Below are 20,389 nucleotides of genomic sequence, written 5' to 3'. Positions count from 1 at the left end.
TTCGCCTAATGGATTATCTTCTTTTTTAAAAAAAAATCCACTTATTTTAACGGAAGGGAAAAAATGTTAAGTCTCGTACGTACTCTAATTGCAAAGTTGTAATGGTGACACAGCCGCTGATATTTCTCCAATATTTATACTTGAAAATAAACGTGAGATTTTCATTAAAATGCAGGTGGGAATTATAAGTCCATCGAGTTCTCATCGAGGGTGTATTTTTTTATCCGTTGTACGCTGTAGTGGTAGGATTAAAGTTTCCCCTTTCTTTGTCGACTATAACGTCTTATTAGTATACCGTTGAATAATGCATTCCGCTAATGGGAAATACAACAGTCTTATTTATTCCTTCACCGCCGACGAGCTAAAAAAGAGAGATTTTTAAGCTTATTAAAACCTTCCCTGCTCCCCTATTAAGTATTCATTTTGGAGATGTCTTCTTCTTTTACCCAAAAAGGTACGGTTTAGAATTACTTAACCGTGTCTCGAATTTGGGCATTGTGTGTTTTAGAGAATTACGTGGCTCCAGGCGCTTTTACCACTGTGTTTTGGTTAGATTACAAGCAGCGCTTTTAGGATGGGTGTCTGTCTGTGTGAGTGTAAATATTTGGTCTGTAAAATTGGTAATACCATTTACTAATATTTTTAGAATAGGTTTATCAGACCTCATAAATTAAGAAACGGTTTTTCAAACCTCGCAATTTTTAGCTCGTTATTTCAGACCTCGTAATATGTTAACCGGTTATTAGGTCCCGCAATTTTTAGGTCGTTTTTTCAGACCTCGTAATAATAAAACCGGTTATTAGGTCCCGCAATTTTTAGGTCGTTTTTTCAGAGCTCGTAATATTTTAACCGGTTATTAGGTCCCGCAATTTTTAGCTCGTTATTTCAGAGCTCGTAATATTTTAACCGTTTATTAAGTCCCGCAATTTTTAGGTCGTTTTTTCAGAGCTCGTAATATTTTAACCGGTTATTAGGTCCCGCAATTTTTAGCTCATTATTTCAGACCTCATAATATTAAAACCGGTTTTTAGGTCCCGCAATTTTTAGCTCGTTATTTCAGACCTCGTAATATTAAAACCGGTTTTTAGGTCCCGCAATTTTTAGGTCGTTATTTCAGAGCTCGTAATATTTTAACCGGTTATTAGGTCCCACAATTTTTAGGTCGTTTTTTCAGACCTCGTAATAATAAAACCGGTTTTTAGGACCCGCAATTTTTAGGTCGTTATTTCAGAGCTCGTAATATTTTAACCGTTTATTAGGTCCCGCAATTTTTAGGTCGTTATTTCTGAGCTCGTAATGTTTTAACCGGTTATTAGGTCCCGCAATTTTTAGGTCGTTTTTTCAGACCTCGTAATAATAAAACCGGTTATTAGGTCCCGCAATTTTTAGGTCGTTTTTTCAGAGCTCGTGATATTTTAACCGGTTATTAGGTCCCGCAATTTTTAGCTCATTATTTCAGACCTCATAATATTAAAACCGGTTTTTAGGTCCCGCAATTTTTAGCTCGTTATTTCAGACCTCGTAATATTAAAACCGGTTTTTAGGTCCCGCAATTTTTAGGTCGTTATTTCAGAGCTCGTAATATTTTAACCGGTTATTAGGTCCCACAATTTTTAGGTCGTTTTTTTTTCAGACCTCGTAATAATAAACCGGTTATTAGGTTCCGCAATTTTTAGGTCGTTATTTCAGAGCTCGTAATATTTTAACCGGTTTTTAGGTCCCGCAATTTTTGGAGCAACTTTCAGACCCCCAATTTCAGAACAGAGTTTTCAAAATCCACTATTTTAGATCAGGTTTTTCAGACCACATAATTGTAGAACCGGTTCTCAGGCCCCATAATTGTACAACCGGCTTTTCAGATTGCACTTTTAGACCGGTTTTTTGAATTCCCAAACTTTTATTCAGACACCATAATTTTAAAGCCAGGTTTTCAGACCCCAATTTTATAAATTTCTGGTTTTCAACACTCCACAGTTTTACAACCTGCTTTTCGGGTCGCACGTTTTGACCTTTTTCCACACCCGATAATTTTAAAACCGTTTTTTCAATACCCTATTTTAGAGCAGGTTTTAACACCCCACAATTTTACAACCGGTTTTTTCAGACCGCACTTTTCCCCACCGGTTATTTCAGACCCCGCTGTTTTACAACCGGTTTTTTAAGACCACACTTTTTTCAACCGGTTTTTCAGACCCCACGTTTTTCAACCGTTTTTTTCAGACCCCGCTTTTTTAAGACCCCATTTTTTCAACCTGTTTTTCAGACCACATTTTTTCAAACTGGTTACTTCAGACCCCGCTGTTTTACAACCGGTTTTTTAAGACAACACTTTTTTAAACCATTTTCTTCAGACCCCACTATTTTTTAAAACCGTTTGTTTCAGACCCCGCTTTCTTACAACCGGTAATTTAAGACCACACTTTTTTAAACCGTTTTTTTTTCAGACCCCGCTGTTTTTAAAATTGTTTTTTAAGACCCCACTTTTTTTAATCGGGTTTTTCAGACCCCGCTTTTTTACAACTGGTTTTTTAAGACCCCACTTTTCCAACCTGTTTTTTAGACCACATTTTTTCCAACTGGTTTTTTCAGACACCCCTTTTTTACTATCGGTTTTTCAGACCACACAATTTTAAAAAATATTTGAAATATTTTAAATGAACATGGCTTAATTAACTCTTCGAATAAGAACTCGGTACATTGGCTCTAAATAAAGCGTAAATAGTCCAGCCAAGATTCGTTCATAATGTGGCCAACAACTAAACGAGTTTTCTTATTAATGGCCATTATTAATAAACATTTTTCGCCGCCAGAGTCCCTTTTTATCCCCGAGAAAGAAATGTGACCATTCCCCGGAGTCGTACATCAGGGGATGAAGAACTTGAGTCGGGGGGTGGGGGGCGGCTAGCAATAGACTCTCCGCCATCACTCCTTCGCTGGCCCACTCTCCCTCTGTCGCTCTAACCCCTTTCCTCGAAAGACGCTTCGAGATGCATTATGGGAAAGATACGAGGGGTATCACGTGGTCCTCGCGAGTCCTTTGCGGTGACGGCATTCCATCAAGACTTATGACTGTCATAGTCGAGGTTTTCACGGGGCTTTTCCTCGCTAAATCCAGCGCCGTCAAGCGGACGCGAGTCCGCGATAGACGAGCGCCATCCGACGGGAATTGTTCGCACTAGGCCTTTCTTTAATCGTTGCCTACGTTATTATAAAGGTCCCTTCAGGCGTCCCAAGCAAGGACGGGGAGTATATTTTAACGACGCGACGACTTGTTTCTTTGCTTCTGATTCTCGAAAGATGGCTCTCTCGTCTGGACATAATTAGGGGTTTTCAAAAAGTAAGGCCATGGACTAATAATCTAAAGGGACTCACTGTTATGACTTAAAAAAACACGCGTTAATACTGGGAATAGGAAAATCACGGTTAATTTTAGTTCAATGTGGACAAAATTGGCGTCGTTGAAGTCGATTTCCGGCGTAGTTTCGTAGAGAAGCTGACAAAATGGCGCCATTGTTGTCGATTAAATGATTAGGCTTAGTAAGTCTCAGACCTTTTATATTTAAAATTGGTTCTTTAAAAGTTTAGGTAATGGTAATTAACCATTGTGTTAAGTAAAAATAACCAGTAAGCCACATATGGCTGAGGTTTTAAAACCAAATTCCCTGGAACCCATTTCATTTCCAAACTTAAATTATTGAACTAAGCCTAACCTAACTTTATCGCGCGTATTGTCTCCTAAGCCCCGACTAAGATTCTCCTAGTGATAGTTGAACCGATTTCTTAAAGGGCCTCAAACGGCTGATGTACCTCAGTAAGTCAGTAAGCCTTACGATTTACGCCATGTCAAAATAGATTCTTAGTCCATGGTTACGCTTAGCCTTTTCCATTGAGGCCAAACAATTAATATTAAAAACATTTAAATTAAGGCTTCATCACCTTTCTTTTTCTTAAATTCTAATAATTAAATTTCTTAGAGGTCGGGGATGCTTAACTTTTATTCAATAGATAAAGCTCTCAAAATTATTCGTAAAACGTTTTGATCAAGTAATTTATATTTCTGTATTATCCGATTAATGTTTTGATAAATTTGTAAAATTAATCGGAAAAACGACGTTTTTTTTAGACAAAAAGCTCAAATTTTACGAATAATACATGTTTTTTAATCATTTTCCGAAATATTAACCGGTAAATTTCTTTGTTTACATTTTTTTCCCGAAAAAAATCAATTTAAACATGGATAATGATTAACCGTTACCGACCTCTAAAACTTCTTAAAAGAATTTGAAAACTATAAATTGCATCCCAAATTTGATATAACACCACAGTTTGCACTTTCTTGACTTTTGAAAAATCGTTCAATAATGACCAAAATATCCCGTGCACGGGCCTCTATAAAAACGTAACAATGCTTGCTTTTCCTTTGTCATTTCACCCTTTAGTATCGAACCCTTTGAGGAGCTCTATTTACGCCTATTTATGGCAATAACAAGGTAACATTTTCATCACTAGGTTCTATAAGTTACCTAAACCGAAAACTATCTCGGGGTGATGCGTAAATCACTGTTACAAGTATTCGGGAGTATCGAAAAACCCAAATACTCGAGGGGTTGTAAAAACCTTTCAATCCTTTTCCTTACATTTTGGTTTTTCTTTCGGTCCGTCACGTTAATCTCGGAGGGCAAAGACGAATATACGGGGGCTGCGCACGTATGTGTGTGAAGGCCAAGACGAATATACGGGGGTTGCGCGCGTGTGTTTTTTTTTTATTATTTTATAGCCGTGGTTTGGGTGCGGGGTTTACGCGGTTGTCTCGTAGACGCGGTTTTTGAAAGACCCCTTTTTTTGCGAGAGACGCGTAGCGGTGGAAAGAGGAACAAAACCCGGTATAAATATAAAATGGATATGCGGCGGAATTCGTTTGGATGAGCCGCGTTTGTCCGTCCAGTAAAGCTGACATAAATCAAGTTTATGAGGCTGCATCCACGTTGCGCGGAGAGAGGCCCCGCCGATGTATGATGGGATGGATGGGAAAACCAAACCTTTACCCCCATCAGCCTCCGCGAATCCCTCGTCTCACGTAGCGAGAAAAGAGCTCTGCCGTATCCTTATTTATAAAGGGAGACCCCCAGTCAAAGGTGATTTGTCTCGTTACGGGGTCGTCCGCTCAGAATCGTACCTTCCCTCGGTACGGGACCGACCTTACCCGCGACTAGGACGGAAGCCGACGGGTGGGGGTGCAGTTTGCGTTCGAAAGGCGGTACGGGTTGGCCGCGTAGGGGAGTCGATTAAGCTTTATTAGGCCTATCATTACGGGAGTGTACGGCGCTGTAGCGGTGTATCGTCGGATATCGCTCTCGGGGGATGCTCCCTCCCTCCCGCGGATTCTCTCTCTCTCCGTTTTGTCGCGAGACGATTACGTAATGCCGCGTAATTTATAGCTATCGAAATAAAGGGAAGTGTAAGACGAGGCCAGGCATTTCTCCGATGCCACGTGACGCTGCCCCCTCCCAGGGGTGATATTCGCCAGCAAGAAAGAGGTGATCGGGGACATCGCGCCGCTAACCAAAGGGGTGTTTGTGTTTAGCCCATTACAGCGTTTTAGTCTTTTAGCTACATCGCGTTTCATCCTCTCTCTTTCTCTTCCTTGATTAGATCTCGAGTTCGAAAATATACTGGCTTAATGTTCGCAGTTGGTACCTATATCGCTCTTTCGAAAAGCTGAAATTCGGGTACGGATAAAATTGTCTACTGTTTTAATGAAAACCTTACTCTAGGAGACGACCCGAGGTGTAACGCACCGATTTAGTTCAAACTCAGTGGTTTGGTAGACCATCGTCTTACTTGAAATAGCCTAAAGGGAAATGTCTCCATAGGCAACCGTTTTGCCATGGCAACCAAAAATGTTTTTGACAACACGAAATGGAAATTCTGACCAATTTTTAATTTTTTACAGGGGGCACTGTAAAAAATTAAAAAAATTTAAAGTGCTAAAAATTGAAATTATAAATAAAAAAATAATGAAAAAGTTTGAAATTGCTTAAATTTTTTACAGGGGGTGGTACCCTTAAAATTGGTCAGATTCCCATGTTATATTCATTGGAAAATTTCCATTTTGTGTTGTCAAAAACATTTTTGGTTGCCATGGCAAAACGGTTGCCTATGGAGACCTTTCCCTTTATGGTTTTTCAAGTAACCAAACCCCCGAGTTTCATCAAAATCGGTGCGTTACACCTTGGGTCGTCTCCTTGTTAGTTTTGTAAGTCGGAAATTTTTTCGGAAAATGACGGAGGCCTTTTTCCGGAAAATGTTCCATATTTTTCCGCAAAAAATAAAAAAAAGTTTTAATTCCATGACAAGTCTAATATATTGTTTGCAAATTGAAATAAAACGGCATTTTCGCCTCATTTTTTCGAATCTAAAAGTAAAAATAAACCTCTAGACTAGTTTAAACTGAATAACAATGGAACACTATTAATGTTTTGTAGTATGTTTACTGATATTAGACATTTTATATCGATAAAAAGTTAAAAACATTAAAAACCCTTAAAAAGTAATTCATGTTTAAATTTTCTATTTTTCTGATTTGTGGAAAATTTTACGCAACTGGGAAAATTTTCTGGAAATTTTATTTTTCCGAAAAACTAACAACACTAGAAAAACTAAACCCCAAGGTCAGGTACTTTTAAAGAGACAGTTAGCCTAGTTTACAGGGCAGGGATTTAACGTATCTACATGTGTATAAGTTAAATTTGTAATATCCCTGCAGCTCTGTACCCAGAGAAGTTGAAGAAAAGTTAAACCCGTATTTCACTTTATATTACTTAGTATCCTTTCATCTATACACACTTTAATGTAGTTTTAAGGAAATTATGCTAAAGAAACATCTCTTTACGTTTAAAATTTGTTAATATTTCTATTTCACGGTTTTATTTTTAATATTAACAAATTTGTAATAGGATTCAACACCGCTAAAATAAAATAAAACATTTATTTTGGAGGATGCCTGAGGGTCGCGTTTAATCAAAGTATAACTGGCGTTTTTTCTTTAATCATATCGCGAACACCGCCTCTTGATTAGTTCGAGTTTGAGAAAATGAAACTCGCCTTCCTATTCCATTATAGCGAAATACGGGAATGAGAGAGCTCTCCTAGATTAAGTTTTCCTCGCGTGGTTACGACTTATAACTTCTAATTGGAAATTCCGTATATAAACACTCTGCTTACAACCTTAAATGACGGTACAGTTAAAGACCAAGAAAGGAGTAAAGTTTATAGTCCCTAGCCTTTAACTAAAAACGCGGGTTTGGTCTGGTAAATTCGAGTAATCGCGTCCATCTGCATCGAGGAAGTAAACGCGTTTACATTAAAACCGAAGAGGGGAAACTGAAACATTAAAAAAATGGAGTGCGGAAAGTAAAAACACGGGGAGTACTGCCAAATTGAAAAGACTGTTGAAAATGGGTCCGCTGAGGTTCCTATATTTAAGCAATGAATGAGCCACCAAAATGAAACCCTGGGTAGTACTTACGGCCCCGTTCTCGCGTAGCTTTAGAATCCCGAGTTCTAACTAACCTCGGAGCTAACTCTCCAGCCTTTAGAGATAATAATTTAAAACTGGGAAAGCTATTATTGGGAGAAATCCGGGTCCAAAAAAAAGGCAAGATTTCGGCTTGTAAGGTGAAATATAATCATCGGAATCCAAGTCATTAAGCCTTGGCGATCTCATTAGTGGTTTGTGGTTTGCCCAAATCGGTCGACTTCGGATTAGAAATCAAATAGTCCCAATACACCAACCAAAAGAGAGACGATTCTGTTTCGCTTTCAATGACTTACGTTTTGGGGAATCATTCTTTAAATTATCTTTAAAAACTTCAAATTGTTTTTATGTGATATCTAATTTTCATAATTATCTCCGATTACATTAGATTTGGTCTAAAATTGATCTACTGGCGCCTGTAAAAGTGTTCCAACCGCATTCTTGTCCGTACTGCGGGTAAGCCGACTAGGTTCTTTCCCGGGGCGGATCGAGTCTTTTGACAGGCAATTTATACCGTTGATTTTTGCGAGACTTAAGATTTTTTATTACCATTAAAATGGATTTTGCCTGGATCTTTTCAATTGAAGTTTTTGGGAGCGTGCATTGTTAAACTTTTGAACTTTTTTTTATTAAAGGGGAACGGTATATTTTCCACCCCCCTTTTTGAGCGGAAGGATAAAAAAAAATAGCACGGAGTCAATCTATAACAGAGACGATTTGTATTAGGCAAAAGAGTTGGTCGACGATGCCGTTTTTTACCCGTAATATTTTGCAAAATCTGAGCCACATTTCTTTCGTCGTGCATTTCCTTGGGATGTTTTCTAATGTATGTTCTGTATTTGTCAGTTCGGTGACATATGCGAAAAAGACGCGTCCTTCTTCTCACATATTCTATCTTTCCGCTTCGAACGGGGGTCAGCCCACAATTTCACGTAGTTCCCGAAGACAGACAATGTCTCAAATGTCATAAGCTTTCCATTTCAAAACATTTTAGGAGTTATGGTTACTTAGACGACGTTAAGAAAGTACAATTGAGTGGTAATATTTTTGTATTCAAAGAAGTACACTTTAATTATTTTCATTCAAATTATTAAATTTGAATTTAATTAGTTTCATTCAAATTATTAAATTTGAATTTAATTATTTTCATTCAAATTATTAAATTTTAATTTAATTATTTGATTTCACATTTTTTAATTATTTGTATTTAAAGTGTACTTTCAATACCAATATATTACCACTTAATTGTACTTTCTTAACGTTGTCTAAGTAACCCTAGCTTCTAAAATGTTTTGAAATGGAAAGCTTATGACATTTGAGACATTGTCTAATAATTAAATTCAAATTTAATAATTTGAATGAAAATAATTAAATTCCAATTCATTAATTTGAATGAAAATAATTAAATCCCAATTTAATAATATGAATGAAAATAATTCAATTAATTTTTCTAGTACTACGTAGCTAAAATCAATTAAACAAGCAAACTAAAATTATCAAGCAACAGCGTATGTTTCCAATCTTCATATAATTGGAATTTTAGTGACGGCCCCTTTGTCTAGGGAACGGGGGGGGCACAACCTCTTCCCGACCCCCCTGTTGGAATCATCGCCTGTTTTCTCTCGTCTCCACCATGATACTAAAGCTGGATGGATCATGGAATAAAAACTTTCATCCCGAAACTTTTCGGTCCGTTATATCGCAACGTAAATACCGCTAGATGACGCCACCACCAGCAGCCATACATTTTAACTCTCTCATTTCTTAGCGCCTCTGACTTTTGGCGCAGTCAAAAAATCTCCCCGCAGACTCGGCCGTCTTTTGTCATTTCTAATTCATCATCCGGTTACGCTCGCGATGTACGCTTGATTTCTTAACACATCCTCCCGAGATCCCGGAGGCTCCGCAAGAATGAAGATTCCCCAAAAAGAGAGACACCAGAGGAAAAAAGAGTTCTTTTTTCACCCTTATATATTATTTTTCGGCTTTGGCCCCCTAGATACGCCCTCCGCGCGGTGTACACCCGCGGTTCAAAGTTTCGCTCCCGGTAGATGTCGCTTTCGTCTGCTTCTACTTATCCCCCTCCCCGTTTTTAAGAGTTCCGCTCGAGGTAGCGCGTCTCTCTCTCTCTTCTTTTGGCGTCATCGCGTTAAAGGCAGGGCCCCTACCGCCCTCTCTCGGCGAAAAGAAGAAATAATATATATCACACACTACTTCGTCTCCAACTTTTATTATAAAGCCAACATAGGTTTCTCTTCTCCATTTTTGCATAGAAGGGTTTTTTTTATATTCGTTCTATTATATTCGTTGGATGTGGCGTTCGGATGATGATACAGCCTTAAAACTCTCTTTTCTTCATTTCGTCATCTTCGCGCGCGCGGTTTTTGACACGTCTCCTCGCCGCCACCGCAGCCAAAAGCCAAAGAAAAGGGATAATGTTTGCTATAGGCCGAATATAGTTCATTGTGTTGCCTAGAGAGAGATATACGCGTTTTTTGAAGAGGAGAAATCATACTTTAAGCCTTTGTAACTTAATTCGGAATCTGACGGTCGTGTCGCCCTCTTTCGTCTTAGATAAGAACTATAAAGTTAGTTTATATTTTCTTATAGGTGTTGGCGTCTATTTAATAAATCTATATATGAAATGAAGTTTCTATTTTAGAATGAATTGTTAGTCAATGGAATTACCTTTTCCAATCGAAAACGCGTTTGTATACGGGAATAATAATAAATACTATAGAAAATCCCACACGTACAGGTACGCGTAGTCGAAATTTTACTAATCATATCCCTTTCTAAAGTTATGATTACCATCTTCAAATTTATCTAGTTTGCCGTGCTAGGGCTGGAAAAATTCCAGAATATGATTAGAGCAACAAACACACAAGGAGAAAGTAGCTAGCCTTCACACGCCCTTTCTTGCGTACAATTATCATTGGACGCGTCTTTTGGCAAAGCATTTTACGGGCGGAGGGATACATATTCTGCACTTTCCCCTTCCGACGGTGGCAGCTAGGAGCAACAAACACAAGGAGAACGCAGCTATAGCCTTTAAAAGCGCTAACGCAGTGTTGTGTACAAATTTCATTGGACAAACCTTCACGTTGAACGTTTTACGGGCGGGGGGGAAGACAATTTCTGAATTTTCCCCTTCCGACGGCAGCAGGAGCTAAAGCGTCTAACCAATGAAAAATGTACGCAAGAAAATGCGCGACTTTTGACGGGTTGCGTTCTCCTTGCGTTGGGTGCTGTGCTTGTTGCTCCTAGGTGACAGGCGCTAAAACGTTCACACGAAAATTCGTGTTTAAAAACGCATTGCGTTCTTCTTGTGTGGGGTATGTTGGTTTCTTCTAGATTTCAGTTAAGAATTTCGTACAAAACCTCATAATAAACGCTTCAACAAACCCATAAAACGATTTTCAAGGAACTATTAATACATAGAGTCTGGATATGCAAGCTTTATATGGTCTTTGTAAAGCCTTGTTCCTCAGCAAAATCCTATGCGAATTCTGCGAGCTAAAATGTAAAGAATCGTCTGCATTTTTCAAATGTTTTCTCCGCTACTGCTCGCGTATGAATCGAGGGGCTATCCACGGCCAACTTTGATCACGCGCTGTTCGCGCTACTACGGCCAACACATTCGTCGAAATTCCGCGAGCAAGGATTTTCCCCCTATAAACTGTACTATAATGTGTAGGAGTTCAGCGCCACGCTCGGTGGTTATATTGTCTTCAATGTAAAAACTATACTAAAAATAATAATCCGCTAGGGGCGCTGACGTCATACACATCTTTTGCTCATAGGTTAACACAGAAACGTCAACGAATGAGATGGCCGCTGTAGCGCGAGAGATGCGCGAGAAATCAAAGTTGGCCGTGGGCTATCCAATCATTCCAATGTTAGAAATTTTGTACATCTGATTTCAGATTTCAAGTGATTTCAATATTTAATTGATTAACGCTACTAAATTTACATGACTTCAAGTGATTTCATTTTTTTCAATTTTTCGTAAGCAATAACCGGCAATAACGCATATTTAAAGTACTGGCTAGACTCGGGATGAGTGACAATGTCACTTCCGCACGTGTATCAAACGAAGTTTTTTAATACATTTGCGAGAAAATGATAATATTAATGATCCTATTAATATATTTAATATATTAATATATTTTACTGTGCTGCGTTGCGGATATTTCAATTGATTTTTACGTCTTACTGTTTATTTCTTAATGTTGCGCTCCTTTCGCAAAAAAAGAATCGGGTCCTAAGGGAGGGAGGGGTTTGAAAAAATTTACGCTTAAGTCGAGTGATGCGTCATCTGTTGTCATTCAATAAAAGCTTTGAAGGTGCTCCATAAATTGGTATTTACTTAAAATAATAAATATTTTACGAATTAGTACTAATAAGAGCTTCAAAAAGTATTAATTAAATTAATATTTACTTATAATATTAAATATTTTACGAATAATCGTGAATATTGTTCAACATGTATCGCGTCATCGTGTACTCAGCTTCACTCAAAATTTAACTTTAAAAGTTCGGCCTAGAGCAGAAAGCAGAAACAGATAGAAAAAATATCCTTTAAGCTAAACAATCTATTCAAAATAAAATATATTACGAGTTTGTTTGGCTCTTGGGTCCTTAAATTCGAAAGTGGGACCCTAGTTATGGTACCACCGGCGTAGGAACCGGGGTGCAGGGGTCAATGCCCCTCCTAAACAAATTGCTGGGGGCCGGCAACTAATTTAATTGCCCTCCAATTTATGCTCATTTAAAATAAAGGTAGGACCAGCTTAATAGAGCCTATATTAAACTACGGTACTTAATTTTCTTAAGAAATATTGGTTTTGTATCAAAATAGATTTGAAACGAAATAAAATTCAATAACGGCTGATACTTCATGATATATTTCTTTTACGATTTAAAAATATAGCGAGCTATCAGGCCTGGTTTGTTGTAGCTCGTATACAGTTCTCTTATCGTTGAATATTATTTTTTACACGGACCTTTGAAATTTAAATTACACATATTTCACCACATTAAGTTCAGCTATGTTTTTTATAGCCACGGCTTCTTTAAAATATCGTTTAAAATAATGCAATTATCTAGTTACAATGTCCCCGACATCGAAATCTATACAATGGCCCTTTCTACTCCATACATAGTTGGCAAATACCGTTATGTTTTTCACCAATTTTTATACATTTTCTATTGGTATAGATTTATTGATAATATCCTCATTCTAAAAAAAATAAAAAATCTAAAGATAAAAATATTAACTCAAATTTCTAACTTAAACCGATAAAAATATACAACTTACTAATGAAACAGAAGAAATTCAGCAGTATACCAAAAACCGACTCCTTCGGATACTTATTAAAATTTCAAATCTAGTCATCCCAATAAAATTAGGGATACTTAAAATCTTAAAATAAAATAGAAAAAATATCAGATTCCCCAGATAAAGATAAATAGGCCTAAGTCATCAAGCGACTTTTGAAGCCATTAATTCAGGTGCCCGGGTTACAATGCCGGGTTAATTTTAAATTATTACCGTTAACCTCAACAAGTTTTTATGGAAGGGGAAACCGAAGAGCTCGGTGGAAAACCCCTTAAACCAGTGGGGAGAGAAATTGCAAACTCAACGCGGAACGAGTTGTTCCGAGTTTTCACAAGTTGGGATCGAACCCGGCTCCTCTTGCTGCGAGGCGAAAGTGCTAACCACTCCGCCACCCCAATAAAACAATTGGAAAATGTGATTGCCCGAAATAATTAATGACCGCGGGAGATAAAAGATATATTTAACTCACATACAGTTAACTACCCCAAAAGAAAAAATTGAATATTTAAAAGGTATACAGGGTGTTTCAAAAGGTTATGCAAAAATGTTGAGGAGTTGTAGGGGGTGAGTTGAGAAGTATGCCTGTTTTTGTCCCATTTTCCTACGATGAGTTAAAAGTGCGCCAGAGAGCTTCAAAGTGTGGCCTACTAGCCCCTGGAAGTAGGCTGCAACCAGCTCGAAACCAAGTAGCAGGGAAACGTGAACATTAAGGTTTGGGTTCGTGTGATAGGTAAAAAAAGACTTTATAAACAAATCGAGGTAACCAGCGTAAAAAAGTTAACTTAAGCAGTATTTAAAGTCCCTGCTGCTTGGTTTTGGCGCTTGTTTCATCCTACTTCCAGGGGCTCTCTGGCGCTCTCTTAACTCATCGTAGGAAAATGAAAAAAAAAAAAAACAGGCATACTTCTCAACTCCTAAATTTTTTTGCATAACCTTTTTAAACACCCTGTATATAACCGAAAAAACCAACAAATTGAATTTTATTTCGTTTCAAAGTAACATTAGGCGAAAACTATTCGCTAGTTTTGGAGTAATTTTTTAGGAAACAGCGAGCAACTTCAAAATACAGTTTGGGTGTTATAGTATGGAAGAAGTTGGTAGTTTGGGGTAAAAGGTGTACTCTTTTCGTCCCAAAGCGAGCGAATAGTTTTGGCCTTTTAACTACGGTAGAAAAAAGCTAAATTTATACGATTAAACTGACTGAAATATTTTCTAGTATCTTGTTTATAATAAATTTAAATCCTTCTGTAAAATTTCCAAATGCAAAAAAATACTAAATATCGTCCGTTTTTGGGCTTTAATTTTATTTTCTTATTTCTAGGGGACTGCCCCCCCCCCCCCCCCAACTTCTGTAACATTCCTACGCCACTGGATGATACCGATAATGCGAGAGTGTGACGAAATGTACCGCAGCGCGGTACTGCTTTCGTGGTTGAGCCTTACCTCGCAAATTGAATTTTAATGAAAGAAACAACGAGTTGTTTTCCAATTTTTTTTATCGGAGGAGGGTCAAAATTGACGTTAATTCGAAGGAACAAGGCCCCACTTCTGGTTCCATTCACATTGCACAGCCCCCTCTGCCCTCCCCACTTCGGATGAGGGAGATAAAAGTCGGAAAAAATAATTTCCTAGAGTGTCTATACAATTGCAACGTACGGAAGAACAACCCCCGTTTGAAAACTAGCGCTATATAGGAAGCATCAAAATATAACGATATCCATAAGGGTTAAATCTAACCTCGTAATCTAGAAACAAAGCTAATGTTATGGCAAAACATTGCGGCAATCCTATCGCGCCATAATCTTCGAACGTTTTCCCTTTTTAGGTTTAACTCTAATGAAATATCCCTCTAATTCGGACAGAGATTTTAGAGTATACCCTAGTCCGATTTCATTCGTTTCTCGGGATGGAGATCAGTGGCGTAGCGTTGAGGCACTTAAATTCCCTCCCCTCTATGAATATTTTAATTAGCCTTTTTAGTTTATCTAGAGCAGTGGCGTAGCTAGGAAAATTTGACCCACGGCAAACCATAGAAATTGCGCCCCTTCCCAGGTGGTCCGAATTATAGGAAATGGAATATAAGTGAAACTTAAGTTATTTTTTAATAACTATAATCTTTAATTGTACAAGAAATGTTGTGTAATTCGAAACCAACTTATAGTGTTACCTTCCTTGCTTTGATTGACGAAAATTTGTCAATAATATCGTCGAAGTCTGTGTTTTCCATTTGTTCTCTCTCGATACTAGCAAAGCAAGTTCACACAACCTTCTTTGGCCCCAGGCATTTTTCCAGAAAATTACCTGAATCTAATCTTATCTTAGAGATATATATAACGGAAATATAAACATTAAAAAAACCTAAAACACAACACCAAAGCAGACCGCCAAAATTAAAACATAATTTGGCGCCCCCCGTCGAGTTGCGCCCATGGCACGCGCCATGGCTGCCATACCCTAGATACGCCTCTGATCTAGAGCCACGTTGTGGCCAACGCGAGAAAATCTTGCAATAAACCAATTCGCATATTATATACAGAGAAACAAACATTTAGAAACCACCATCGAGTATAAAAATTTAATTTCGTATTTGTACAGTAGATGACGCCAGCGTTGATATTTTGGGGCTAAATTTGAAAAAAAATATTACATTTATTATATAATTATAATAATTTAAGTGCTATTTCAAGCTGAAAGTTTATATAAAATATTTTAGAAAATATAGTTATACAAATTTTTAGCTTTTAAATAACCACAATTTAAATTGGACTTTCGCGGGTTTTATCATTTCTGATATTTCTGATTGTGAACCGATGGCGCCATCTAGTAACAAGTAGATTATTTAAAATTTACACACAATGGCGGTACCCCTGTAAAAGGGTCTTCTCCCTTCTCATATGCGTATTGGAGCACCGCGTGGCCATATTTAAACGGAAAAGGCAAATTGTGTCCCTTCCGAACCAAAATCCAGGAGATATTCATTCGTACATTATTTTATTTACCTGGTCAATAGGCAATCCCACCTTCGTTTTAGAAAATATATCTAAGATATTCAACCTATTAGAAAATCACATAATATAAAATTTTGTAGTTACACTACCGCCATCTCTTGATTTCCAAAGTCGTTAAATAATAAAGTAACTAATGTATTGATGGCGCTTTGAAAAGCTAGTCGCCATGACAGGGTGAAATCGCTTTATACTGGGCCCTAAGCTTGGGCGTTATTAGGGCCAGTGGCAGTGGCCTACAATAAAGGGCTCCCAAAATAATCAGCTAGGCTAATACCCAAGGCACCACCTTAGGCCTAAGTCATCGAGCGACTTTTAAACCCATTAACTCAGGTGTCCGGGTTACAATGCGTAGGAGGGTGGTGGCCAGCCCTTCATGCCACGCGAGCCAACAGCTTCCTACACTCACTATTACCGTTAACCTCTACAAGGTTTTATGGAAAGGGAAATCCTGGCAAGGGGCCCAAAACTTTTAAATTGTGTAATTATAAATAAATAATAATTCATTACAAGGTGGATAGAATTGAAATTTTGGGGAGTGTATCACCATACTTTTCGAGCATTTGAAAATGAAAAAAAGTTACTTCAGAATATAATATAGGGTCCTTGTCCTACGTGACAGTAAAATCCTGACTTCAGACCTAATTAACCAAGCCCTTGCCCTCGTTTAGAGCTTATTGGAACAGATAAATTAAACGCCAAAATTTCGATTATTCATAAAAATTTTGGTTAACTGTTTATTTATGGATATTATTCGCGGTTATAAAACGATTTAATATGCAAAAAAATAAGTTTTTATTCGGATAATTTTTGGTTATGGATAAAAATAAATTAAACGAATATTTCCAAGTACCCCTAGACATAAGCCTACTCAAGCTCAGGGCCGGACTTAAAGATCCTGGGCCCATAGGCAGATAAGGAGTCTGGGCCCCCTTTTCACGCGCTGCATTTACCGTTATCCCTGGAACTAGGCTGTGCCTGAATTTCTCTGATTCAGCGTAGAAGTCTGAGCTCTACGGTTATATTACTAAATAAAAGCTCTTAACAATCGTCGACTAAATATGCGATAATTATGCAACATTGCGTTTTAAGGCTGCGTCCGTAAACTGCCAGGCAGAAATTTTGGTAACTTTAGAACCAAATAATAATAAATAATAATAATAATCAGCTAGGCTAATACCCAAGGCACCACCCTAGGCCTAAGTCATCGAGCGACTTTTAAAGCCTTTTAATTCAGGTGGCCGGGCTACAAATGCGTAGGAATTTCTCCAACATAAATTACGATTGATATTATAGATTTATGCCTTCGAATACAGTAATTACGGTCACTGGAGGGCCCCTTCCAAGGATGGGACCCTAGGCCACGGCCAAGGTTGGCCTAGGCGGAAATACGGCACTGCTCAAGCTAATGACTAATCCACCAAAGTTGGCACGAATTTGTGATTGTACCTAGACTACAGTACGTAAAAGTGAAGTTGCAATGTTATTTCGGCAAGCATTTTGTCGGTGGGAGTGGTTTTAATATATTTTTAGCACGATTCTTATTGTTCTTATCCCGAATAGGAAGAGGTGGCGGCGGCGTTATGAATGGGCCTGTCAGAAGCACTTAGCCGCCGATCGAGAGCTGGGTAAGAGCTGCTCGTGGCTCACCTCAATCTTCCGCCAGATCGCGGCGTTATCGACTTCACCCTCAATTCCGCAACGCTTCTAAGCTGTCGAGCGATTCCGGAATCGACTATAGGTCCGGGGTGTATGTCTAAATATCGGACTCGAACCATACCAGCAACCAACCAACACCGAGTATCGCGTGTACCTATCAGTTGAGTCGGCAATATATCAGTAGACCTAAAAGAATGAACTATATGTAGCCGCCAGGGCTAAGAACGGTAGTTAGCATAGGCTAGGGCCGAAAAAGCTTCGGTCCCGGTAAGTAACGGATCCCCCCGCCCTTCTTTTTACTCCCCGCAAGTGCAGTCTAAAAGTGGCCGTTTGGCAGGGGCCATTTAACACTGCCCGCTGATATCAGAGTGATACGAAACAGAGCATCTGCACCCCCACTAAGTTCCCTTTCCTTCGACTATATCTTTTTTTTTTCTCAGTTTCAGGTTTCGTTTTTTATTACTTCCCCGAATTCTCTGAAAATAGAGGTACTTTTACGCGTTTAATTTAACCTAGGAAATTAATAGATAAATATATACACGCTTCAATAAAACCCATTCAGCGATTCACTTGGGAGTATCCTGGACGTGCAAGCTACTCATTATATCGTTCTTATAAAAAGTCAAGAACGACGCGATATCGACGGCGTTGACACGAAATACTTGTGTTAGGTCTAACAGAGATTTTTTTGCGTCGACGAGATAAAAAAATTGGCTTAGGTCTATCTGAGATTTTTTTGCGTCGACGAGAAAAAAAATATGTTAGACCTAACCAAGATTTTGTACTTCGAAACGAAAAAACTACATTAGGTCCAACCGATATTTTATGCGTCGAGTCGGAAATGTTATATTAGATCTAACGAAGATTTTCTATGTCGACGAGAAAAAATTATGCTAGGACTAACCGAAATTTTTGTGTCGACGAGAAAAAGTTATGTTAGGCCTAACATAGGTTTTTTGCGTCAGCGCTTGTCCTTGCATTTCTTAAAAATTAAAATAGCAATAAGAAATAAATTACGTTTATAAAGTGAAGTTTGAACCTATAGTTCACTTGATTTGACTTGATTATGGATTGTAGTTGGCTTCTATGGCTAGCAAGTCTTCTGGTTTAACCGACCAGCCGGAAGTATTCATTCAGCGATCCCCTTTTCGCCATTTCGGAGGGAAAGTAAAAAGAGAGGGTGTTTATTTGAAACGCCTTTTTAAGGCGATCATTTCTCATCATGGTAAAATGACTATTGGAGAATAGATTTGTTATTAGTCCGTACATTTTTTGGTTTATAATTGACTTACTTTCCAATGGGCGCTTCCAGAACCACCTAAAAAACGATAAATATGTGTACCAAGAAAGCCGTTATTACCATTGAGTTGGGAATATTAATCTAGAGGTCCAATCAAAACGTCGGATTTCAGTATTTCGCGAAACAAGTTTTTTAAAAATAAGAATACTGCCGTCTGCTCCCAAATGACGAGAAAACTTTATCATTCTACCCGTGGCGCCGTCTATCTCTCAATGGTTCGTTCAAATAAGACGCGTTTTCCGGCAACAATAATTTTTTTTTCAAAAATAATGGATGGCGCCACGGGTCATATGGTAACGTTTTCTCGTCATTTTAGAGGAGACGGCACATTCGTAATTTTCAAAAACTTGTTTCGTGGGGAGCAGATTTGATTGAATCTCTAGATTAATATTACCAACTCAATGGTTATTACTAAAGAGGACAAAGTTGGGGAAGGTTCGAAACCAGGGCCTCCGGGTTTCACGGGCCCGGAAACTTTTATCAGCTTCCCCCTTCTCTCGTCGGGCTGGCCGCTTCAATAAAATCCACTTCAAAGTTAAATAAAGAGTTTGTGTTCTAACCGTTTTGTCTATGGTTTCTCAAAAGTGCCAAAGCTGGAAATAATTTTCTTCAAAGTTCTATCAGTATGCTCATGTGGCAGGGCAAAGCAGTTGAAGGTGATTTTATTTAAGCGCCTAATACTATCTGGGATATACCAAAAACATCGCTTAATTTGAACGAATTTAATTCTATCAAATATAATGCGTCTATTAAACCACATTAAACTGTTTGAAAATAGTTAAAAAAATTGTTATGTAAATATTATCTTTCGAAATTCCACATTTATTTAAAAAAAACGCAATGCAACTCAATCTGAAATCAGTGGCATACCCCCGAAATGAAGCAACATTTTATTTTGTAAATTGTGTATCCCATTTAAGAAAACCGGTGTATAAGTAGCTACAAGAATGTATTTATTTATACTCAGGGAGAATGAATATGTCGAGGCTATCGACGGACACGTTGAGCCCCTAACCCCGTCACGCTAAGGGGGGGGGGGGGAAAGGAGGGGTCTTATTTTTTGCGTCCTCGCTGCAGCGTTAATCGCGTCGAAAAACGTAATTTTTAAGAACCAATGAGATTACAGTATTATTTGATTTTATTAAAGAGGAGGAGCATACCGAGGTCCCCAACGGGTGGAATTGGAGGTACGCTAAAAATAATCTCGACATATTTATTCTCCCTGAGTATAAATAAATACATTCTTGGTAGCTAAAAATCCAAATAATATTTCTGTAAATCTAGAAATCCACAAGAAATATCGGTAAAATAGGAAATCTATTTGAAATATCGGAAATATAGGAAACCCACAAGAAATATCGGAAATATAGGAAACCCACAAGAAATATCGGAAATATAGGAAACCCACAAGAAATATCGGAAATATAGGAAACCCACAAGAAATATCGGAAATATAGGAAACCCACAAGAAATATAGGAAATATAGGAAATCCACTTGAAACATACGAAATCCACTTGAAACCTAGGAAATCCTGAGAATTATTAGA

The sequence above is a fragment of the Leiobunum rupestre genome, chromosome 9 (genome assembly GCF_980474605.1).
Source record: "Leiobunum rupestre chromosome 9, qqLeiRupe1.1.hap1, whole genome shotgun sequence".
Taxonomy (NCBI): domain Eukaryota; kingdom Metazoa; phylum Arthropoda; class Arachnida; order Opiliones; family Sclerosomatidae; genus Leiobunum; species Leiobunum rupestre.
The sequence above is the reverse complement of the archived record's forward strand: the minus strand, read 5'-3'. Positions refer to the sequence as shown.